General features: G+C 42.4%; 1 protein-coding gene across 5 annotated transcripts in view; it reads left to right on the top strand.

Moving 5' to 3' along the window:
- MAP3K20 (mitogen-activated protein kinase kinase kinase 20) overlaps positions 1-26,209 on the top strand; it is a 178,667-nt gene that overhangs the window by 25,890 nt on the left and 126,568 nt on the right. The window contains exon 1 of one of the 5 annotated variants that reach the window (XM_045066829.1): positions 24,044-24,722. The exons of the other annotated variants lie outside the window; for them this stretch is intronic. The gene's annotated coding sequence lies outside the window, so the exon portion shown is untranslated. Of the gene's footprint in view, positions 1-24,043; positions 24,723-26,209 lie in introns of those variants that run through there. 5 annotated transcript variants of the gene reach the window in all.

Genomic DNA, 26,209 nt, shown 5'->3' with positions numbered 1-26,209 from the left:
CGTGATGAGAAACACACCCCATCTCTATGGTCTTCTTCCCCAAAACCTGTAATCCCAGTCTAGTCGTGAGGAGAACATCAGATAAACCTGAATTGATGGGCATTCTATAAAATACCTGGCCACTGCCTCTCAAGGTGTTAATAGAAACTGTCCCAATCCAGAAGAGGTTAAGGAGGCATAGAGACCAGACATTTGGTATCCCGAATTGGATTCTAGAATGGGGCATGGGGGTGGGGGGCATTCGTAGAGAAAATGGTGATGTGCAAATGAAGTTCAGAGTTTAGTTAATGTGCCAGTGATGGTTTCTTAGCTTTGACAGATCTGAGTAGTGCACCATGTTAAAATTCGGGGAAACAAGGTGAGAGGGACTGTCTGTCTTATCTTTTCAAGTTTTCTATACATCTGAAATTATTCACAAATTAAAAGCTTATAAAAATAGAAGTAAAAACACAGAATAAAGGAAATTAGGAGTACCAGCATGGGGTCAAGGTTGCAACTGAAAATGGGCTGGCCAGGGGAGTGCCTGGGTGGCTCAGTGGGTTAAAGCCTCTGCCTTCGGCTCAGGTCATGATCTCAGGGTCCTGGGATTGAGCACTGCATTGGGCTCTCTGCTTGACGGGGAGCCTGTTTCCCCCTCTCTCTCTGTCTGCCTCTCTGCCTACTTATGATCTCTCTCTCTCTCTCTCTCTCTCTCTCTCGTTGTCAAATAAATAATCTTAAAAAAAAAAAATGGCTTGGGCAGGGGAGGCCTCACTAAGATGATTTTGAGTAAACGCTTGAAGGAAGTGAGAGAGGGAGCGCCATGCTTATATGCAGGCAAAGCTTCCAGGCAGGGGTTACAAGCAAATGCCAGGTGGGAGCATCGTTGTTGCCTTGGAGAAATAACAAGGAGGCCATTGTGGCTGGAGTGGCATGGATGAGGGGAGGAGAAACAGGAAATGGGGCCAGAGAGGTGACAAGGTTGAATGGTATAGGGCCTGACAGACAACTGTAGAATCTTCTGATTTAAATGGGAAAAGAGTGAGCAGGTGAATGCTTTGCCGAATGTTTTAGTATGACTACTCTAGATTCTCTGTAGAAAAGACCGTATGGGACAGAGGCAGAGGCAGAAAGACAAGTTAGGATTACCTTTCAGATGAGAGGTATTTGTGTCTGGGGCCAGGAAGGTTACAGTGGAGGCAGTAAGAGGTGGTTGCATCTGGGGTATGTTTTAAAGGTAGAGCTAATCGGATCTGCTCAGTGATGGGACCTGCCGTGTGAGTGGAGTCTTGGAAGGTTTGAGGCTTTACTCTGAGGAGATGGAAGAGGTATTTGCCATCTTGCGAAGTGGAGACAGATTTGTGAGAGAAGATCAGGAGTTCGTTTTTGATACAAGCAGTGAAAAATTGGAATTAGCAGCCTAAAGAAATACCATTTATAATACAACAAAAATATGAAATAGTTGGAAACATCCCACATACCCACCAATAGGTGAATGAATAAACAAAATACCGTATATGGATGCAGTGGAATAGTATTCATCCCTTAAAAAGGAATGACCTTTGGATACATGCTACAACATGAATGAACCTTGAGAACGGTGTGCTAAGCAAAAGAAGCCAAACACAAAAGGACAATTACTGTGTGATTTTACTTATATGAGTTACCTAGAATAGGTAGATTCAGAGGTGGAAAGCAGAACAGTGCTTACCGGGGGCTGGAGGAAATAGGGATTTGTTACTTATTTGGTATAGAGTTTCCATTTGGGATGATGAACAAATTCTAGAAAAGGATAGTGGGGTTGGTTGCACAGCAATGTGAAAGGACTTGATGCATTGTGTACTTAAAGTGGTCAAAACTGTAAGTTTTATATTATATACCACAGCTAAACTCTAAAGTTCTATTTCTAAAAAATATGAAATACTAAGGGGTAAATTTAACAAAAAAAAACTGTGCAAGATCTTCCCACTAAAAACTGTCAAACTCTGCTGAGAGAAATGAGCGCAGGCCTTGGTAAATGGAGAGATGCACTGTCCATAGGTCAGAATGGATGCTGTTGAGACATAAGGTCTCCTGAGATTGATTTGTAGCTTCAGGACAATCCCTGTTATAACAACAGCCAGTTTTTGGTAGAGATTGAGAAGCAGGTTGTAAAACCTGTATGGAAATGTAAAGGACCTGGCATAACTGCAGCACTTCTGTAGAACAATGTTGGAGGACTTGCACAACATACTGCCCAGTTTCATAAAGCTCCGGTTACCAAGATTGTGGGGGATTCATGTCCTAGATCGACCAATGGAACAGTTCAGAAGTAGATACATATTTGGTTGATAGATCTTTGACCAAGGAACCAAGAAGGCCGTCCAATGAAGGAAAGGACAGTCTTTTCAACAAATGGTGCTGAAACAGTTAGTGTCTATCCACAGGACCCTGAGAACCTACTGGACTGAGGAAACCGAGGAAGGTCACTGAGCGGTGATGATGGCATGTGTTTTCTCAGCCCTTTTCAGCATCATGGGGACAGAAATGGAATAGACCGAGAATTGGGTTTTTTCAGGGTTGTGGTTTTCCTGAGTACGGTGAAGTTAAAAGCACAAGAAGGGAGGTGAGGTTGGGTGCAGAGGAAGGGTTCTGTGATTCGCCAAGGGATTTCAGCGAAGTAAGGAAGGGAAGACCTCTGGGAAGGAAATGGCACCGAAAGGTGCAGGAACAGGTGATTCTAGGTCGTGAGAGCGTTGGAGCCCGGGTACTGAAAGGAGGAGCTGGGAACAGAGGAGGTGGGACGGATGGGTTTTGGACTGTGGAGGGGTGCAGTATTGAAAGTGCTGGGTCATGGGTGTGGCCAAGGAACGCGGGGACAGAGGAGTTGCAGGGGAGTTCAAGGACTTGAGAGGACAAGTGTTAGAGCCTCATTTATGTGCATGTAAACATTCCCACACTGTGAGACAAGAATAGTAATTGGAGAAAATGACAGTGAGCCAGGAGCTAAAATCATCAAGAAATGAAGAGGAACTATTTGGAATTGTTGTGTGTATGTTGGCAACAATGAAGGATGATAGATGATGCAATCTAATGACCTAAGATTCAGCTCTGGGAGGAGGGGGAGAGCTGTCTGGAAGTCCTACTGGGGAGCAGCAGGGAGGACACCCTGCTCACCTCCAGACTTGGTGGAGCTAGTGCTGAGAGAGACCGACCAGCTGCCATTGAGAGCGAGGCCTGCAGAGGAGAGCCCGGCTTCTTTCAGAGAAGATGAGGCAGAGTTTAGGGAGGAGGTTCAGAATGGAGGGGTGTAGCTGTAGGTGGAGCCTGAGGGCACCGTGGGAGGGTTTCAGGAGCTGTGGAAGACTGGGAAGGAGGGTCTGGCTGGACACTCTGTGCAGTTAGAGAGGAGTTAGCATGTGGGAAATGGGGACCGGGTAGCCTGGGGCCCGGGCTGTCTTGTGCTGAAGACATCAACAGGGATGACGGGCACAGTGAGATTAGTCCCAGGGTAGTCCTGTCAGACCGTGGTGACCCCGTCGTGGAGGCAGGCGCGGTGGGGGTTAGGGCTTCTCAGGCCTTGGACACAGGAGACCTGAGGAGGAGCATGCAGACTACGAAAATCTCTTCAGCCACAGAAGGGATTTTCCTTGACTCCAGGTTGTGTGACACGTGTCGTCTGGAATTTGTCGGTGACTCTCTGAGGAGATAACTGAGAACGAGGCCATTCTAGAGAAACCAGAAAACTTCTTTCCGGCAGCATGTCCTTAACGGGGACTCTGTCCACTGGCTGAGATAGCAGTTAAAATATTTACGAAGACTATAGGATGAATTTTTATTGGCATGTTTTAAGCCAAATCGTCTATCTTTTGTTGAAGATGGAGGCATTAATTCCTAGGAAGCTGCAGAGCTAAGTGTTTTAAGAGCCTGCACTCCAGAGTCAGGCCGTGGACATTCAAATCCTGGCCGCACTGGTCATTACTTAACCAGGTCTTTGTTTCCTCCTCTATAAAATGGAGATAATAATAGGGCCTGCTTCATAAGGTTATTACGGGGGCCGGATGAGGTAATCTCACTTAGCACGCTTCCCGGCATCTAGTCAGCTTTCAGCATTTGTGACTGTTGTTATTAAGTTAGTTCAGCAGCTTATAGTCCGAACACACCCAGTGTTTGTACTCTCCTCTAGGGTTTGTTGAGTGCATTTCAGCATAGCTTTCTTTTTTAAGAGCGGTCAGTAACTAGGTGCTTACATTATCCTATTGTACAGTGTTTCCCAAACTTGGAAAACCCACGTTTTCTGTGGTATTTTCTTATCCTATTTTTTTTTTTCATTTTCTTACCAGCCAATAGTATTTCATCATTTACCTCATGCATTTGTGTCATTAAGTAGAATATTTTAACCCTTCAAAAGATATAATCCCTTCCCTTTCCCTATCCTCCAGAAGTTGGTATCTCCCCCGCCCCCAGTGGAGAATTGCTGTCACATAGGACCCTCCCGATGGCATCATAGAACAATGTGGAGATATTTCTCCCCATACAAGTTTGGTGGAGGTGGGAAGGAATGACGGCACTTAGTGCTGATGAGAATGTGGGATCATGCGCACGCTCCTCTCTTTGTGTATGTTGGCAACATATGAACAGTGAAGGATGATGCATTCTAATGACCTAAAATTCAGCTTTCAGGGAGGAGGGGGAGAGCTGTCTGAGAATGGTACTGAGCAAGGAGGACACCTTGCTCACCTCTAGGCCCGGTGGATTAGGTGCTGAGAGAGACCGGCAAGGGGCCATTGAGAGAGAGGTTTGCAGAGGAGAGCCTGGCTTCCGTCAGAGAAGATGAGTCAAAATTCAGAGAAATTTAGACTTTTAGTGGAAGTCTAAAATGGCATGACCTTCCGAAGGGCATTTTGGGGGATTCACAAAAGTCTTAAAATCAAATGTCATTTGACCCTCCACCTTCACTTGTGAGAATTTTTTCTGAGGGAATAACTGGAAAAGATGCACATGTGAATGTATTCAGAGTTGTGTATGGCCATGAAAAATGGGAAACAGTGAGCATGTGCTCCTTTTATAATAATAAAGAAAACAAAACTGACCAAATACGTGGAATCTTACTTATGGCACAGAGTCAGGGAAAATATAATTGGTCGCTTCCGTACACATAGGCACCTCCTTTGTAAAGTAAACTTTGAAGTTTACTTATGTATTTTTTTGATATTTTCTGCTTCACCTCTCCCAGAACATGGTTGATGACCCAGAATTTTAATCTCCTTATCTTTCTTTTTTCCCCCAATTTCTTTGCTGTCACGAAACTCTGCATACATATTGTATAAGTAAACATGAGTTCTACTTAAGAGTTTCTCCAGGTCTTAGTTGATAGCTGGAGAAACACTACAGACACTTTAAGTTAAATGTAATTTGCATTTATCTGGGCACTTGGCACCTTCCTTTTAGTATTCTTTAGGAATACAAATGGAACAGTTGGTTGCTAACCAGTAAGGGTTTATAACCTTACTGGTATTTCTAGCTTGCTCCAGATCTGGTAACTGTAAAGGGGAGAAATCTGTCTTTGCTCTGTAGGTGAAAGTGTATAAAGAACATATAACTCAGTACTTGGGTGGTATTCAAAATGTGTCTTTTCCTTTATTATAGTGGAGGGTTTTTTTTCTCTTTGTTTTAGCAAACTCATAAAGGTTCTGGAATGTTTACCCACAGCCATTTGTCAGGATGAGTTAGGAAGAAATTTCCTTTTTAAGAACTGTATATAAACAGAGAAAAACATTTCACACCTGTTTATCTTAGCAGAGCCTGCAGAAAAGGGAGGGGGAGGTAGATTCTCTGTTAACTCTTCCATTCAGAGAGGAGTTTAGAGCAGAGAAAGATTATTCTATGACCTTGTCAGCTTTGGATAAGAGCACTCAGAGCCAGATGGAGGGGCCCCCACCACTTGTGTCTATACACAAAGACCTTCCCTAAATTTCTCTTTTTGAGCCCATCTTTCAGCTCACCTAGCTGAATTGTCTGTGTTCATAAGATACTTCTGTAATGCATTTTTAGAAATAGACTTGGGGGTTTAGAATTTTTTGGTTTAACGAAAATCACCTCTCAGTTTGGGTCCCCATTTGAAACCATAAAAATCTCTCTCATCCTAGTATTTTTGGAAATCTTGCTGGAGGGTGGGATGTGATATATTTATCTCCTCTAAAGGAATGTTTGAGGGGCTCCTGGGTGGCTCAGTGGGTTAAGCATCTGCCTTCAGCTCAGGTCATGATCCCAAGGTCCTGGGATCGAGACCCACATCAGACTCTCTGTTCGGCGGGAAGCCTGCTTTTCCCTCTCTCTCTGCTTCTGTTCCCTTTCGCTGTGGGTCTCTGTGTCAAATAAATAAATAAAATCTTAAAAAAAGGAACATTTGATCATCTTTTTTTATGATATTAGTAATTCAATTCTGTAATAAGTAAGACATAATTTAATACTTTTTTAACTTTAAGAAGCAGTCCTTTTTAATACAACTTCTAGATCAGAATAAGTGGTGTTTTCTTTGATAGAATCCGTTCATAAGCTATATAAGAAAAATAGTCTGTTTTCCCTTCCGTCTGCTACCACGTCTCCTCACTGAGTCTGTTCCCACCTTACTTGGGTTTGAGCCTGCCTGGGTTAATATCTCTGCCCTGTCTCTGACTGGTCCCCTGAGTGATGCGGGACTCACTCGCCGGCCCTCTGAGCCAGCTGCAGACTCTCTCACCACCTGGCCCCATTGCCCTGTGGCTGCTTGTGGGTCAAACCTTCAACATCTCATAGCTTAGAACTACTCTACCTGGAAAATAGCAAGCCTGGGCTTCCTTCTCTGCCCATAATTTATCTTACCCCAGTCTTCCAACATCTCTGCTTTACTTTATCTTTATCATGACATCTGGCCTTTGTTCTTCAAACTCAGCACTCCCTTTAAAAAAAACTTTTGTAATTGAAGGAGAGTCGACATACAATATTACATGGGTTTCAGATACTGTGCATAGTCCTTTGACTGTTACATACATTACCAAATGCTTCCCACGATTAGTGTAGTCACCATGTGTCACCTACAAAGTCAGTACTATGTTATTGACTAGATTTCCCCATTTGGATTCACTTGCCTCCAAGCCTGCAGGTTTCCCATCGTGTACTTCTTTCAGTGCTCACCTTGTAACCCTATGACATCCCTTTTCTTTTCCTTGGCCTTCTACTCCTTGAAAACAAAGATGGTGGCTTTTTGCATCACCTTGAACAGTGTGTATTTTCTTAATACACAAATGCACGTTAACATATCTGTTCACAGACTTAGTTCTTTTTTTTTTTTTTTTAAAGATTTTATTTATTTATTTGACAGAGATCACAAGTAGGCAGAGAGGCAGGCAGAGAGAGAGGAAGGGAAGCAGGCTCCCTGCTGAGCAGAGAGCCTGATGTGGGACTCGATCCCAGGACCCTGAGATCATGACCTGAGCCGAAGGCAGTGGCTTAACACACTGAGCCACCCAGGCGCCCCCACAGACTTAGTTCTAATGACTTTTGCCTGTGTCAAAAACTAATAAACCTACCATCAGAGGACAAATGTTTACAATGCCAAGGAACCCAGCTAATAGAACCACAAGGTCTGTGCTTTCAGGGCTGCACCCTCCAGAGTCTACACAGGCCATTGAAGGGGGCCAGGCATCACCCAGTGGAAAGTGCTGGAGCGGGGGTATGCTGAGAGGCAGCTGGCTGTGTGCTAGTCCCCCCAGGGTTGTCATTATTAAGAACATGTTCCAAATTGGTAGTTCATGGAGGCATCTGTGCTGCGGGTCTGTTCTGTTTGGTCCACACGGTAGTCTAATTTTTTTTTTTTTAAGATTTTATTTATTTATTTGACAGACAGAGATCACAAGTAGGCAGAGAGGCAGGCAGAGAGTGAGAGAGAGGAGGAAGCAGGCTCCCCGCGGAGCAGAGAGCCCGACGTGGGGCTCGATCCCAGGACCCCGGGATCATGACCCGAGCCGAAGGCAGAGGCTTTAACCCACTGAGCCACCCAGGCGCCCCGGTAGTCTAATTTTTAAAAAATTCGTTGTCAACATTTAAAGGTTGGATGATTTTAGGTACAAATCCAGATTAGCTTCCTTGAAAAAGAAGCAAACTGGATCTGTGTCCTTGACTGGTAACACTGGTGACTTTGATGAGGGCAAGGCTCATTTGGAAGTGTCAGGTTTTGTTTTTTTCTTTCAGATTGGTTTATTATCTAGAGAGAGAGCATGCGCATGTCAGGGGAAGGGCATGGGGAGAGAATCTTGAGCAGACTCTCCGCTGAGTACAGAGCCCAACACGGGGTCTGATCTCATAATCCTGAGATCACAACCTAAGCCGAAACCACGAGTCAGACTCTCAACTGACTGAACCACCCAGGCACCTCTGGAAGTACCATTTCTAAAGGATTAGTGAAGTTCAGTACTATAATTTTATAGTTAAATCCCATATAATAAGATGCAGTTTTCTTTAGCATTTAACAATGCAATCAATAAGATGAAAGACTTGGTCTTTTGAAAGTATTTATCTGTTAAGCGTATCTGAAAGACTAGGGAGTATTAAGCGGAATCTCTTAAGAACACCTTAAAGAGTTCCTTTTATGAAGTAGGGATACATTCTTGTAAACTTCCAAACTTCCTCACTAATTTTTTTTTTTCCTAATAAAACATAGTGAAATTTAGTCTTAGAATTCATGGTAGCACAAAAAAGTTCACGTACCAATACAAACATGCAAAATATAAAAAACAAGAGCTGAAATGTACACTAAAGCAAGCAGCAGCTTTCTGAGAACTGCAAACACCGTATCCACATTTGTTGAATTACTTCTGATTTGATGGCAGTATATTCCTTACCTCTGTTCGTTTTCCTGAGGTACAGCCATGGCAGTTATTTTTATGTGGTGAAGTATTAATGCAATGATTCTTTTGTTCCAGTCCTGCAGTGGCAATGAAGGAATGAGATGAAAACCAAGAACAGTGATAAGATCACTGTCTCTTTTCTGTTTTCTCCTCCCATGTGAAGCTCTCTCCTCGATTCTCTGTTATTGCTGAGGAAAGCTACTCTTTAAAAAAAAAAAAAAAAAAAAAAACTTTGAAAATTCTGGAATGTTCAGGCTGTACCTAGTCCTCTTGTTTTTACTTTTATTGCTTCTGTGGTAGCGAAAGATAGCTAACACATCACATCTTATACATAGTAGAATATTATATTAGCAGACATTTTCATTCCATTGAAAGGCTTCTCCCACCTGCAACTCTTTTAGGAGGTTTTTTTTGTTGTTTTTGTTGTTGTTTTCCAAAAATATTTAATATATTTAGTTTAAAAAAAAGTATATTTAAATATATTTAACTTTTGGTTTAATTGAAGTTTTTTTTTTAAATGATGAAGCTTATAATAATAAGATTTTATATGAATTGGCTCCTCAGTGATTTACCCTCACATGAAACCAATACCAAGGCTCTCACACACATCATCTGTTTTGCTATTTATTTTCTTAATAAACTTTCCCCTTTTAGAGTATAACCTAAATATCCTTAATTGTACAGAAGAAATGATAACTAATTTCCCAGCATATACAGTTCAGAACAAATATTAGGATAGTCCAGAAGAGTGCTTGTCTAGAAACTGCATCTGAATGAGGCAAACAGACATAAATCATTTTTGGCTACAGAAATTTTTATTAATCTCTTCTGGCACCTAATAATGAGACACTGTCCTCTTTCCCCCTAAGGCATATTAGAAAAACACCTAAGTTATATAAAGGTCTTCTCTGTTTAGTTAGAGTGATATGCCTGCCGTTAGTCAAGGTAAGGAGGGGAGGATGGATGGAGAGAGATGTGACGAGAATACAGATCTAAGTCTCTGGGATGGCAGGAGATTTGCCTCAAGGGGTTTTCTGTTCTTTATACAATTACCATCAGAAAATGTTGCACCTGAAAGCCTACACTCGGAGGCCAGCTGTTTTTGCTTCCATGTTTTACAAATGGAGATATCTAGCCATGTCGCAGACTGTAAGATTAATTAGGTTCTGTTTCTTTTCTCTTTGTAGTTCTATTTTCCTTGAAGTCAGAATAATTCTTAGTTTATTGTACTGTTTACATTGAAGGAGATAAAAATCTTCCTTTAAATAGATGTGCCTGAAAGGGTAAGATCTGAGGTTAGTAACGTAAAGAGTCCAGTTGGGGGAGCAAGAACTTACTGCAGAGTTTTATGGACCTCTTAATTTTTTGAAATTACTTCCAGACTCCCTGTCCCTGTGTGATGGGTTTGTGGTGGGGAGGCAGTTTAGAAAAGAAGCAAATAAAAAAAAGTAACACAGAAATATCTTGTATGTTGGAGACTTGGGTTCCCTGTGCACCTGAATGCAACTCTCATAGCCACGAACACTCAAGGAGCCAGGCACGGGCACGCGCACAGCACACCCACACACTGCCCCCCTCAGCTGTTTACAAGACTTTGTTCTGGATGCAGTGATCTTACAGGGTAAAGCGTGGAACGGGAAGTCTGTTCGACAAAGAGACTTTCCGGGCTTCTTGGAAGGCAAGAGAGTCCTTAATGGCAAGGCTTGACTTAGCAGTTGGTAGCCATTATGCCGGTCTGTTTGCCTTTGCGTCATCATGGTCTGTGAAACTTGATTCACACTGCCTTTTTTCATTCAAGAAATTACAATTCCCTGTTATTTACTGAAAATATGATCAAAATAATGGTTTGAAAGCCATTGTAATTAAGTTTTATGAAAGTACAGTTTGTGGGTGCCTGGGTGGCTCCGTTGGTTAAGCAACTGCCTTCAGCTCAGGTCATGATCCCAGAGTCCTGGGATCGAGCCTACATCAGGCTTCCAGCTGGGGAGTCTGCTTCTCCCTCTGACTTCCCCTCTCATGCTCTCATTCTGTCTCTCAAATAAATTAAAAAAAAAAAAAAAAAGTACTGTTTGCACAGTTAGTAAATCCAGTCCAGTGGGTGATACCATGACAAGAAACAGTCTTCAGTACAAAACAGTAGATTCTGTCCGTCAGGATCCGGTCAGGAGCCAGAAAGCACACCAGCAATTGGAACAGTGAAAATTTAATACTAAAATTGCTAACTAGCAAAACGTCGACTACTATGAACTATCAGAAGCCTCTAAAGGGTCGAGGACTGGCAAACGCAGGGGGCGCCTACCTGCCTCGGGCTGAGGGAGAACACCGCAGGCAGGAGCAGGCTTAGAAACGGCTCGGTGAGGCCGAAACGTGGACCTCCGGGGAGAGGATGTGACTGTGGAGGGCTTTGCCGAGCAGTCCCAGGCTGGGGCTGGCTGAGTAGCGGTCCGCTGGGATTTTAGCCACGTTCTCTGGGGAGCCGTGGGCCGGACTGGTGTGCGGGAAGCCGCCCCTGGGGACATGGTCAGCTGAAGCCAGTCCATAGAATCTTCCCACGGAGGTGCTAGTAAAACATTCGAGGGTGAGTAAATCGGATCTTACACGTGCTGCTGGCGACCAGGGCCAGTGGGAAAAAAGTCACACAGGAAGCAGGACTGAAAGTCTCCTTGGCTGTGCCTTGCAGTGTCCCTCTGGTGCCCTTTACAGACACAGCTGACCTTGTGCCAACTGGCGAAGAAAAAAATGTTTGTGGGGGTTGGTTCCAGTATCACAAGGCAGAACAAGAAACAGTAGATAGGGTGCTGAGGGACAGCAAATTATTAACTGGCACAGTTCTTGCCCTTGGCCACTTGGCTTCTGTGTATACCCTTTACACATATTTGAGTGTCCATATAATAATGAAGCAGCTCTGTGCTTTTATCAGTTAAGGTCAGCTGTCCTTCGTCCAAACGAAGTTCTTACCATCTCCCCCAAATAAGGAGACACACAGTGCCAATATTCATTGTATCCTTTGCTGGCTTTATTAATTTCTCTTTGAATTCCATCATTGTCCCACTGAATACTCTTACCTAAAATCTAAATCACAAAGTTAACTTTTAACAACTTGTATGTAAAATATGGAGGAAATAGCCTTTCTTCCAAAGAAGACATACAGCTAGCCAATAGGTATGTGAAAAGATGCTCAGCGTCACGCATCATCAGGGAAATACAAATCAAAACCACAGTGCAATGTCACCTCACATATGCTAGTTTGGCTGTTATCAAGAAGTTGGAAGATCACAGGTGTTGACAAGGATGTGGAGAAAGGGGAACCTTTATACACTGTTGGTGGGAATGTAAATTAGTATAGCCACTATGGGAAGCAGTATGGGTTTCCTCAAAAGAATTAAAAATAGAGCCACCATATAAACCAGCAATTCTACCTCTGGGTATATATCCAAAGGAAATAAAATCACTATCTTGAAAAGAAATCCAACTCCCATGTGCATTGCAGCATTATTCACAGTAGCTTAAGATACGGAAACAACCTATGTGTTGTTGATGGATGAGTACATAAAGAAAATGTGGTATGTAAGGTACAAACTTTGAGTTGTAAGATAAATAAGTCCTGGAGATGTAATATACAACATGGTGACTATAGTTAATACTAATGTGAAATTTACTAAGAGTTGATCTCAAGAGGTCTCATGCAAAAGGTAACTATGATAGATGTTATGTGTTAATTAGTACTATTGTAATTTCACAATGTCTATGTATATCAAACCATCATATTTATCTTAAATACATATAGTTTTTGTCAGTCATACCTCATTAGAGCTAGGAAAAAAAATAAGGATAAGAAAAAGAAGAAATAGTTGATGTATACAAATAAGTGTGTATATTTAGATATGCATATACAGATACCAAGCAAAAGGAAAAATATACAAATCTACTACCATCGCTATTTATAGTTCTCATTTCTGTGATTAATCCTGGTCTCTGGCTTTCTTTTTCCACGGCTCATTTTCTATTTCATTTTCTCCTCAGCCAAAACCTCAGCTGGCTGGGAGTCTTCGCCTGCTGGGGTGACCTGAATTTCATTCCTAAAGGTTCTGAGTCCTCAATAGTCCTACCTATTATTGGTTGTCATAGTGTTTCGTTAACTTTTATTCTTGGGCATAGAAGTACTAGGAGTCCCCCCATAGAATCCCCTGGGTTTCAGATATAGACTTCCTTGCCCCCACTGTTTGGCAATAACCCAATTTTCCTTTGGTAATTGGGATTCATTGCTTTGGTCAGTAGAGGAACATTTTTTTTTTTTTGCTTGTTGTCTCAGTGACATAAAAAAGCTAAAATAGGCAAGTGGCAGTATCCTGTTTCAGTTCACTGGGATCATTATTGCGTCCCCTGGTGGAAGAATTTCCATCACTGGGGGCTAAGACCTCCAAACCAGCAGAGCTCAGAGTTGTTAGGATGGGGAGCAAATAATCTGTAAATAGATTATTAGATCTAATACTGATAGGAACCAGTCTCACTTCCCTTTCTTTTATTTTTTCTTTTTAAGATTTATTTATTTGAGAGGGAGAGAGTGCAGAAATGCGAACACAAGTGGGGCAGAGGGGGAGAGAGCATCTCAAGCATACTCCCCACTGAGTGCAGAGCCCAAGGCTGGGCTCTGTCTCATGACTCTGAGATCATGACCTGAGCAGAAACCAAAAGTTGGATGCTTGGCCAACCAACCACCCAGGGGCCCCTCCACTAGCCTCTCTGGATTCCCAGATCCAGTGGCCTCTGATTCTAAGCATACATCTCATCCTCTAACTCAGAAGTGCCTTTAGGATGTTGTCTCTCAACTTGATGATGTAACCGAGACTTCCTGAGCCGTTCCACACTTCTGTTAGGCTAGCTGCTTCTGAGTGAATTGATAATGTGGTGAGACAAATTAATCGCAGGGGTTTGAGCCCGTTGCTGCACTTCCTTTGCTGTGAAATGGTTTCTTCCATCAGAAGCCGTGCAGTGCGGGATACGGTAATGGTGAAGGAGGCACCACATGGCAGCTGGTGAAGATTTCGGCAGTGACGGTCATTACTGCTGTTCAACTTCAATGTGGGGAAAGTCCGTGTTATTGGGCCCACACAGAGTCTCCATCCCTGTCAGTGGTAGTATCACCTGTGGTCATACTTGGTCTACAAATGAGAATGGCCACAGAGTTTTTCAGAGATGCAATATTCCTTTTTAATGTGTTTTTCACTGTCTTAGCGAAAGGAGAGTCTCTGTTCCTTCTCAGCAGATGGAGTTGGGGTAGGTGGGTGGAGATGCAGGTTGCATAGGATAAATCCACTCCAACTTTCTTTTCTTCCTAAGCCTTTAGATTCCTTCCTTCATATCATGCCATGGAAGTTCTGGCATCTCAGCCTTATTACATGTAGGCTACCACTGGGCTCAAGTATCAGTCAGCCAAGCAAGGAAGATATTAAGCTTCATGAGCTTCATGAGCTTATGCATTAATCTAGAATCCCTAGGAAATGCCTCTATATCCATGAAAGCAATCCAATCTAAATGTTCCCACTCTCCTCTAATACCTTTGATATTTACTCCTCCCATATTCCCTCGGTTGTTCCAATATAAACAAAACCTTTGTGGTTTTTTTGGCTGTAAATTATTTCCTTCTGGGTGTTACTATGTACCTGACCTTCTGAAGCATCTTAAAATTTGAGGACGGGTGGGTGGTTGTGGCAGATCTCGAGGAGAACGGGCATCCCTTTGCAAGGTGTCCTCTCCAGGTGAGGCTATCCAGCAGAAGTTGTCCAGCAAAAGAAGGCTAATATCTCTCTTTCTTATTTTTTATTTTTATTTATTTATTTATTTATTTATTTATTTATTATTTTTTAAGGATTTTATTTATTTATTTGACAGAGATGTACAGAGAGAGGGAACACAAGCAGGGAGAGGGGGAGAGGGAGAAAGGGAAGCAGCTTCCCACCAAGCAGGGAGCCCAACGTGGGGCTTGATCCCAGGACTCTAGGATCATGATCTGAGCCAAAGGCAGACATTTAACGACTGAGCCACCCAGGCATCCCAGGAAAGCTAGTCTCTTGAGACACAAGAGGACAAGCTATTTCCATAGGCAAGGGAGCCTCGGGATGACTTTAAGGTTAGAAATTGTCAGTTTCATCTTGAATCCAAGAAGATGTACCCCTTTCCATGTGTCACATCCCATTCTTCCTCGATCAGTACACTAAATACCCCAGGAGGAACTTGGTGAGGCTGTGGATTCAACTGATGTCATTCAGCAATACACACAATAAAGTTTGTTTTTGACTTCTGTAAATATCAGCCCTGTGGCTACAGTTAAAAAAGGTTCTTTTAGATCTGTTATGGAAGCTTTGTGCTCCTTAGACTATGACTTGGACTGGGGATTAAAGGACCTGAACTTGTCATTTTCTTTTGGTCAATACCTCCTTGCTCTCGGAAGACTTCATTCGTCCCCGTAGTCCTTCTGTTCATCATTACTGCCATAACGGTCAAGGACAGCAGCCACTCTGACTTTCGGGCCTTTTAGTTGGAACTCCCACTCACAGGTGATAGCCTGATCGATCTTGATGCCACTTGAGTCTGTGGATTATTAATATCCCATTTTCCATGGATAGGAAACTGAGCCCTGTATTCCTGCCTAAGCGCATGAGCAAACTCTAAAATCCTATTTGTGAAGGTTGATAGCCTGGGACCACACCCTGTACCAATTCTATATTAGTCAGGAGAATTAATATAGAGAATTATTAACTAGTAACAGATGGTAGACGACTAAACTCTTCCCCCCCAACCCCCACGGCGGTAAAGGGCAACGACTCAGGGATGCGACAGACTCAGAAGCATGTCCATGCGGGAGCCGGGCTGGAGAGGCAGTAGCTGGAGTGGGTGGTGTCCGAGCGCACCATGGCTCCGCGGGCTGAAGCCACTTCACCAGTCTTCCCGCCTACCGGCTTGAGTTCCACGGGGTGCCATGGGTTCCAGTGGTTCCCCGGCAGCTCCTCTCTGCGTTACCTGGGCCGGCGCTGGTGAACACACAGCCCCTGCTTGGGGGGCGGGGCGGTGGGCAAGCAGGCAGCGGCCTGGTAGGTTGTGGCTTCAGAAGCCCGCCACCAGGGCGCCAGGGCGCCAGAGAGGCGTGCTGGAGGCCGAGCACCCCCTGGATCCTCCCGTTGGCTGCCTTTGAGTTTGATCCTCCCGTTTGGCTCACTTTGAGTGTGAGAGGGCTGAGGAGCAAGGAAGAGATGCCCCTTCTTCTGACTTGCCTTGTGGAGACCCTCCAGGGCCAAAAATGACACCTGCCAACCAAGGAGAAGTGTTTATCAGGTCCAGCTCTAGCAGTACAAAGGAAAGGGAAGTGTGGGCACAGAGCTGAGGGGCAGGCAGTTTATACCTGGCATGTATTTATAAAGTACTAGATCATTTTGAGAAGAAACGATGTATCTTTTTTTTTTCCTTCATACATTGACTATCAGCTGCCTGGTCGGTTTGTTTATATATTTTGTGGACAATGTGCATGTTTCCTTCACTTTTAAATAGATCCCTTGTACAATATCACACATCTTACCTCCTACAAAAAAGCACATTCTCATCATAATAAATTCTTACCCATGTATTTCAGTCTTCAGATCATTAATATCCCCATGAGTCCTGGTACTGTAGCTAAAGAATGTATATTGTTTTATGGTGTTTTGGCTAGGTGCAAGCTCTCATCACAGCAAAACAAAGATCTCCGATTACCCCGACAGCAGCCTCAGTTACTCATGTTTTTCTACCTAGAAGCCTCTATCTCACAGTTTGAAAATAGAAAACAAGTCAAATTTCAGATATGTTCCTTGTAAATAGAACTCCATGGCATTGAATGTACAAGTATGTTTTGGTCTAACACTTAAAATATCAGTACACACTGGAAATAGAAGGGAAGATGCATTTCATTCCAGAGAGGAGTTTTCTCAAAAGGCTTTTCTTTTAATTTTGTAAATTGAAGGATGTACACTTTGAATTCTGTTTTACAGTACATTATACAGGACAGTGTACATTGTAAGTGAGCTGAAAATTATACCACAAGCATAATTAAAAACAAATGCCTTGAAGCAATATAATTATATTTCTTTGTGGAACTTTTAACATTTAATGCAAAGAATGAGACATTGTCTCTAAATATATATATATATATATTTCTAAAAGCGCTTTGTGTCATGTTTTTGCCTGTAGCCCTTCAATAAGATTTATGTAAATTAGAGTATAGAGTTTTGGATTTCACACTATATAGTAGGGGAAAGAATGACCGGCCTAGGACACGACAGAGACAGTGCTGTGATATCCCAGTGCTGGCACGGAAGGAAAGGTGGTGCCCAAAGTAACAAAGTAGGCTTCTTAATAAAGAGAATATTCATTTCCTATTTCTCTGGTCAGATTAGAAGGAGAGGGAGGACTCTGGTTGCAGAAAGCTGTGGCAGACTGTTTCGTACAGTGAAGCGTGCTTAGAGGAGCAGGGTAAATATTCGGTATGGCAGCAGCCATACGTTTAACTCTGACATTGACCACTACAAGTAGGAGGTTTGTGTTTTCTGGGTTTGAGAAAATGTAGTGGAGCCTGCCAGGATTGTTCGCTTATGTGACAGCCATGTGGTTTCGAAATGGACACTTATTCTCTCGCCAAACCACAGTCCTTTCTGGGTTGGTTTTGTGGTGGTTTGTTGTTTTGTTTTGTTTTGTTTTTTAACAGCAAGAGAGAAGTAGGGGCTAGCATTATGACCACTCAGTAAACACCAGGATTTTGATTGCACAACAAATAAGGAGTAAGAAAGCAAATTTCCATTGCAGAGGGCCACCCAGAAGTCATTTCCCTCTGATGTCCTCAGCGAGCCTAAGAAAGAATGAAAAGGTGGATGGATGGATGTACACTGATTATGAACTCCTATTCCTGCATTCCATTTCCTACTTCTTTTACTATTATTTTTTTAAGATTTTATTTATTTATTTGAGGGAGAGTGAAAGTGAGAGAGATCACGGATGGAGAGGGAGAAGAAGGCTCCCAGCTGAGCAGAGAGCCCGATGCAGGGCTTGATCCCAGAACCCTGGGACCATGATCTGAGCCGAAGGCAGACCTTAAGCAACTGAGCCACCCAGGCGTCTGTTTCTACCTCATTTAAATATTCTTTTCATAGTTAAATAATTTAACGATTTACTACTCTTTCACCCTTTCTTTTAAGACTTGTTCTGCTATTCAAAATGGAGGAAAGAGAAGAAAAATATTTTTTAAATAATTTGCTTAAAAGCAGAATTTTGCTTTTTTGAGGATTCCATTAAAAAGATAACCTTTAGAATTAGCGTCTTTCAAATTTAATACCCCAGCTGAAAGTAAGCATGTTTTTATTTTGAAGAGTTCTTGATGGGGAAGAAAAATGATGAAAACTTGTATGAATATGAGAAAAAGCTAAAATGTACACTTTTTGTAAACAAACCAGACCCTTTTTCTTGGGAAGCCTGTTTTAAAAAATTGCCCAATTTCTAAAAGAGACGGGGACGGGGAGGAAGGTTCTCATCCCAGAAATGTATATATTGATTTGGAATGCAATGTTAGCAAAATTTATCCCAAATTAGGTAGGGCAAAAGAAGTAACAGATGAAATCAGAAGCCCCACAATTTGCACATAACAACTAGTAGTAATACTCAAAATCCTTTGTTAAACTTTTCCCATTTACCAGCACTCTGCCAGTAGGTAACAGCTTAGCGAATTAGGTATTGTGACCTACACACAGGTGAAGAAATGCAGAGAAGTGATCTTACTGCCCAAAGACATGTCGTGAGGGGTAGGTCTGGAACTTGAACCCGGGCCCTCTTGGTTCTCTGTGAGCTGAAGCTCTCAGCTCATGGAAACCTTCCCACCCCTGTTGACTCCTATGAGGGATTCAGTGAGTGCATCTTGTGGCAAAAAAAAATTCATGAAAATTATTGAAAGAGCAAGAGAGCATTAGTTTCCCCTTAGTACTTGGTGTGTCTCACCCTCCTGCTTGAGGCATTTCTTGCTTGAAAGTCCCAAGAAGCAGCCTTGTGTGGGGTGGTACGTCTGCAGAAGATCCCGTGACAGAGCTGCAGGTGGGAAGCATTATGGTTACACTGACTTGAATGGAAAATTTCAAGTTCTTTGCAGTAGTTTTTCCCATAACTCTTTGGCCACTGTTTGAGATCATGATTTTGGAATATTATTGAGCTGATTCTTTCCTAAGAGAGCAAAATAATAGATCACATCCTGCTCAAGTAGAATTCCTTTTAATGTACATTATTACACTAGCACTGGTTTTATCTGTGATAATTTTGAAATGAAGAACTTTTGACTGTTTTGCTTTAAAATGGGACTCCAGGAACTAAGAAACATTCTTCAACTCAATTTTAGAAATATTAAACATGAAAAACAAACTTATAGGGATATGTAACATTGTATCAATAATTAGTGACATTCCTGGAGTGTTTGTTATGCTAAGCTCATAGCTGCCCCATTTCATTTCATCCTGACCAGAGCCCTGAAGGTTGGTACTACCATGTCTCATCAAATCTAAGATGCTTTTCATTTAAAATGAGCCTTACTCCATGCACCACGATGAAAGAAAAAAGGCTGCCTGTGAAAGTTACAAGGGGACACGTATTGTAATACAACCTTAATGCTAGTGATACCTGGGGAAAGGAGTGTACATCTTAGAATCCATGAAATAACATTATTGCCAGATTTACATATGATAACACTGAGACATAGGGAATGAAATAACTTGTGTCCAATCATTGGTGCTGGGTAGCAGAGCCGGGATTGGAGCCCAGGTCTCTGCAGTGGGTTTTATGTTCATAACTGTTACATTTGTACTTTCACAAATGCTTTCTTTAAGGGATCTGGGAGTATTTTGAAGTAAAACTTTAATTACATGATTTATCTGTATTTGACCTATTAAAATTAAGCTGAAACTGCTCTTACAAATTTATACATAATTAGAAATTAGATTTGAAACCTATATAAGTGGAGTCAAGAACTTAGGGCCAAATATGCTAATATAAAAAGGACATGAAGAGACATTTCACAAAAAGATAGACTGTTCACTGTTGCTAAAGATAAAAACTAATGCAAATTCTCACTACTGGTGAGGTCTAGGGAAATGGATAGTCTCTTAAATTTTAAGTAGAAGGATACCTTGATATACTCTAATGTGCCTCTTTGCATTGTGTATCAAAACGTGCATACTTTATGACTAGGCATTTCACAACTAAGAGCATATCCAAAGGTTATGGGTAAACAGGTGCCTTTGATAAATGTATAAATGTACAGTGTTGTTTTTATAGCCATGAAACATTAGATGCTACTGAGATGTGCAACAGAGGACCAGGTAAATCAGTTCTGGTATTCTCATTTAATGAAAAGCCGATAAGGAAAATAGCAATCCTGATCCATATTTACTGACATGGAAAAATGTCCATAGTATATCACTGTTTTTTTCCCCTCAAGAAAGCATCTTATAGACAATATGTATTTGCTTAACGAAGAACTGGGTTTTTAAAAAAAGATTTATTTATTTAGTTTAGAAAGAGTGTGAGTGGGAGCAGGGGCAGATGGAGAGAATCTCAAGCAGATACTCCACTGAGCATGGAGTGCATGTGGGGCTCAACCCCAGCACCCCTGAGGTCATGGCCCGAGCCAAAATCAAGAGCTAGATGCCCAACCGACTGAGCCCCCCAGATCCCCCCATGAAAAACGGTTCTGAGATGCTATCCAGTTAATTTCTGTTACTATATATAAGACACACACACACACACACACACACACACACACAAAGCGTCATGAGCCTCGTATTTCTATGCTGTTGACTAGAAAGTAGCATTCACAGTTTTGTCCTAGATTCTGGAAGGTCTCCCTTTACCAATCTGTTACCCCTTTGTAAGATGAGAGGGTTAAAAAAATAGAATGGTAAAAATGATGAGAATCTTTCCAGTTGGAAATTTAAATACACCTTCACTAAGGAGCAGAACGGCATATGACAGGACAATGTGTTGGATCCCACAAAGTGTGCAAATCTGTTGTGGTGCCCGGTGAGGGGGTGATGGGACTGGGACGGGCGCTGAACACCCAGCCAGGAGAGTGCTCTGCCCAGGGTGGGCCTTGCATTTCTGTCCTGGACTGTCTGGTAGGTGAAATGAGATCGGCAGTGTGAGAGGGACAGTCAGGCGGACAATTGTTACCATCACTAGAATATCATTATATCAGTGTAGGACAAAAACTTCAACCACAGTGTTTGACAAGATTTTAGAATCTGCGCAAATTCTGTTGAACTGTGGTAATGACTAAAACAAGAATCCTGTTTGAGATTTTGACTCGTCTCTGAGCAATTTTGAAAACAACGTGCATATAATTTCTTAGGGATTATAATTACTTCACATAGTAGCGGCATTTGTGCAGAGTTTTTTGTCTGCTTGGATAAAACCCTTGGCTGTGTCTTCTGACTTGGTGAAAACAGCAGAGCAGCAGCAGTCCAAAGATCTTAAATCATCCTTGTGCATACACTCTGTTTTTCTGCTCTGGCTTTTACCCGCTAGAGGGGATAATGCATTGTCTCCGGGGAATTCAGAGGCTCTCCTATGTGCCTTATAGAATATGAAGGAGATTAAGTAATACAGACACATATAAAGTTCCGTGTATAGTAATTGACATTAGGTGCTCCATTAAACAATGAAATGCCACAGTGTACCAGTTCTTCAGGACATGTTGCCATGGATACCCAGTGTGATGGAGATGGGGAAAGAGTTGCTTAGGAATTCAACAATTTCATTTTGAGGTGGAGTGAAAAATAAACTGTCTAGAGATGAGAACCGTTAAACCAGTCACATATACAAATTGTTGTTTTCAGAATTGTCAATGAAAAGAAAAACACATTTCAAAATGAGTATCAATTAACAACCGTAGCCGGGCAGAATCCATCATTTCAGCTAGGAAGTGATGTGGCATTTAGATATTCTTAATAAGAGAAGGTATTTTAACCACAAATAAATAAATCTCAAAAAATCAAGCGGACAGAAGGATGACAGTAGGACAGTGGGAGGCAGGTCCCCTGAGGGTCTGCTCGGATGTGCTCGGTGTTGTGGACCCTCGGCTGGCCTATGGATTTATTGCAAAGCAACCGTTTGGGAAAGGAGCAAGTTTTAAGAACTAATAGAAGCAGTGGTAAGGATGGCAGCTAACTGGACTGATGTGGCTTCATGTCCTCCTCTGTGTCTGAGAGTAGTTTGCAACCAAGACCGATTCTAAACCCTCCATTTCCTAGAGACAGCTCCATGTCACCCCCAGCCCTCCCCAGGGGACTTCTCTCCAATGAATGCATTCCAAACCCAAGTCCCTGCAATGGGAGGACAGAGCTCCCGAGGAAATGGGTTTGTCCAGCTGTATTCCCAACCCTGTAAATCTTCTTGACAATGGAAAGGGTTTTGTTTGTTTTGGGAATTGGTGCTCTCTTCTCTCCATCTCTGCTTCTCTTAATTCAAGTCATTATTATCTCCTTCCAGCATCTGGCTATCTTCCCTTTCTGATCCATCTGCCATATGGATACCAAATTTAAAATAAAAGAAAAAAAAAGAAAAGAAAAACAGATCAGAGCATGTCATTTCTGCAACAGAAGCTTTTGATAGTTCTCCATTACCCATAGAATAAATTCTAACCCCTTAATGTGACATTAGGCCCTTTAACAAAATTTTAACCCTCTCCTGCTACCTTCCCCTCCTGCAGGTTGTGCATCAGCTTCAGGAGAGGACAGAACGTTCTCCATTGCCTCCCCCTGGAAAGTTCAGTATTCCTTCTGTGTTTTCACAGAACTCTTTTTACACCTCAGGGGAGCCCTTGTCTTGGGCTGCTTTTGTGAGCCTTTCCCCTTCTCTCATCCGGCTGTGGAGTGGTGTGGTTGGGAGGAGGACTCTGTGTAGTGCGGTGGCCAGAAACTCAGGCTTGAAAGTGGTCATCCTGGGGTAGAGTCTCTCGCAGCTGTTCCACTTACCCGCTTAGTGACCCAGGGCACATGACTTTCCCACCAAGTCTCACTTTCTTCATTTGCAAGCTGGAGAGAACATTGGTAGATCTCATATGCTTGTTAAAGGAACTGAAAGGGAGCATGGCCAGGAAGTATTTAGCACAGTGCCTCCCACGTAGTAAGCTTTAGACATATGTTAGGAATATGCACCGTGAATTGCTTTTCATGTCTTCCATTTCCACCTCCCAGTGGCACTTTACACATAGTAGGCACTCAGAAATATTTATTGATGAGAAACTGAGGCTCATTTCAATAGAGTCCTCAGTAAGGTTTTAGTATGAAGGTGATGAAATTTAAGGGACATTATTATTATAATAATTTTAAAGATTTATTTATCTGAGAGAGAGGACAGTGAGGGCGGGTAAAGAGAGAGAGGGAGAAAAGCAGATTTCACTAAATGCAGAGCCCCACTCCAGCAGATCTCACAACCCCGAGATCCTAACCCGAGCCACATCAACAGCCTCACACTTAACCGACTGAGCCACCCAGGCGCCCCGGGAACATTATTTTTGAATGCTTTACCTAAATATTTGTGTATTCTAAGAGGAGGAAGTATGGTGAAGAATACATGTTTTATATGTAACTTCTAAATTTTAGGAGGCCATCACAAAATGATATAAACTTCTCAGAGTTCCTCACCCAGAGAGCTGAGGTCATTGTTTTTGTGCGTGGTCACAAAAGTAGTTCGGATCTGAAAACAGATTGGGTCACATGTAGAAAGATGCTGAGCAATTGGGAAAGTCCAAGTGGATGCTGACTTCCTGGAAAAAGCTCTCGCAGTCCGTGTTCACAGAAAGGACAAAGTGAAAGGAGAGTTGGTGTAAACCGTGAGAGTCAGTCAGGGGCCGTAATGTCTTTGGTGCTTCAGAAGTGTAACTGCAGTGATAATACAGTGAAGAGACCAATGAAAGCACATCTTCATAAAATTAGAGCTTAAGGTTGAAAAGAACCTCATAAGTCCGGTCTTCCTAACTTTGGCCGCACAGCAGGATGACGTGGTGGGCTTGTTAACATGCTTGTAGCTTGGTCGTGCTTGCAGGATTCTGATTTAGCAGTTCCACAGCAGAGCCTAAGTGTGTGTGTGTGTGTGTGTGTGTGTGTGTGTGTGTGTGTGTGTTTATGTAAGAAACGTTTAGCCCTGACTGATGCAGCAGGTTAGTGGACTGGTGTTGAGGAACCCCTGGTCTACCCTAACCAAGGAGTCTCAGGATGAGGTTATTTTCTCCATTGCCTGGTCATCTGGACACTTTAAATATCACTGATAATAGGAACCTTAGACTAAGGCACCTTTTTTTCCTTTCCTTTTCTTTAGTGTTGTTCTCTTTTAAAGGCCTTAACTAGTTTCAGTTAGAATTTGCTACCCTTTAACTTGGTCCGCTGATTCTAGTACTGTCTTACCACCTGTGCTGTGTGGATTGGGTCTGGTACATCTTCCGCCTGGCAGCCCTCAGATTATTTGGAGACGGCTGTGATGCACTTTTTAAACCTTTTATTTAGGCTGTAGCGCCCTCTCCATCCTTACTGTGCTGTGATTTCATCTTACTTCAAAGGCCATTTACTAAGGAATTAATCTGTGCCAGAACTGTGCGAGATGTTGGGGGGATCTTACAGCGGAACCTGGAGAGAGAAAACTTGCCGACAAACACCTTCCACACACAGGCAGTGGACTGAGGTGTGGGTTCCGGAGTCAGAATCTGGAATCCCTCACATAGCCACTTGACTAGCATAGTCCTTAGACGAGCTCTTTGTGCCCTGTGTCCTCAGGTCTCTTGGAAGGACACTACCAGCACCTACCTCAGAGTACCTTCGGGTAAGTCTAGGCTTTTCGATGCAGTGCTTGGCATACAGCAAGTGCTCAGTACATCCTGGCTCAGAGACATGCTTAGGATTATAACAGTGATAGGAACAAAGAGGATGGAACACTATGTGGAAGGCAGAGTGTGTCTGGTGCTGTAGTAAAAGTACCGAAATAAGGTTTCCGTGTACAGATTAGGTGAATGTGTACCCACTCTAACAAGTACGTGGAGAACGCCTAATCCTCATGGAATTAAATACGTTTATTCATGTCCTCTTCAACACTTACATTAATAATTTAGGTACCACCTGACTCAGTATGATAGTAGAAGAAATAATTGATGTTGAAAGGCACAATAAGATCAAGAACCTGAAAAGAATTCCACAGATGACAGCGATGAGCCAGGCGATGGGAATGCAGCATCTTAGACACAGACGCTGGAAAGCTAAGTGTTAAGTAGACGGTGAGGAAACTATGGCTTCCCAGGAGCACACTTTATACTTGGCTTACTCTGAATTAAAGTGATGTATTTGCTGGAGAAGCTGGTGTGATTTTTTTTTTTTTTTAGACTATGGTAAGAGAAATTTAGGATCCTGAACAATGCAGACCATGCCCTGTTCTTCTCTGTTTAAACTTTTAGAGCTTCTTCTACTTTGCTCTTATTGACTAGGCTGTAGGGTAAGATAGCTAACTCTGGAACTTAGTTTCTTCATCTATAAAATGGGGATAATCCTGCTTAGTTATGTTTCTCTTGAATTGTAAGGATCAAATATAATGAAGGCAAGTAGTATTACTGTCACTCTGGAGAAATTTGTTGTATTTAATTCATATGGCTCAAAACCCTTTTCCTTGATGTGACTGACAACATCTCTAGTTTTTATTAACCATCCAGAGTTTTAAATAACTGACATTTAAATTAACTAAAATTTTAGAGATTGCCGGGGCACCTGGGTGGCTCAGTGGGTTGGGCCACTGCCTTCGGCTCAGGTCATGATCTCAGGGTCCTGGGATCAAGTCCCGCATCGGGCTCTCTGCTCAGCGGGGAGCCTGCTTCCCTCTCTCTCTCTCTGCCTGCCTCTCTGCCTACTTGTGATCTATCTCTGTCAAATGAATGAATAAAATCTTTAAAATAAAATAAAATAAAATAAAATTTTAGAGATTGTAGTACATACATTATTGTTCATCTTTAGATTCAGTAGAAATATGGGCATCGAAGTGGTTGATAAGTGGCGAATTATTTTCTACCTTTTAGTTTGTATATTCACTGACAATCCTAACTGTGCTAAACTGACCAAGATATTTTAGAAGTCGAACTGAATACCTTATCGGCGTCAGTGCTAAGATTATCTATAGCAAAGCAGCATGAACCTCCTCACTGAATAAGCTTGTGTTCCACTTTTAGGGAAAAAGGATACTGCAGCAATACAGGAAAAGAACAGGATGGTAGTTTCTTTTACCATCTTTGCTGCTGGTGACTTGTGCTTTTTATGGGGGGGAAGGGG

This window comes from Mustela putorius, unplaced genomic scaffold (genome assembly GCF_011764305.1).
Source record: "Mustela putorius furo isolate JIRA1106 unplaced genomic scaffold, ASM1176430v1.1 tig00003869_pilon_pilon_pilon, whole genome shotgun sequence".
In the NCBI taxonomy this organism is placed as follows: Eukaryota; Metazoa; Chordata; class Mammalia; order Carnivora; family Mustelidae; genus Mustela; species Mustela putorius.
The sequence above is the reverse complement of the archived record's forward strand: the minus strand, read 5'-3'. Positions and strand labels throughout refer to the sequence as shown.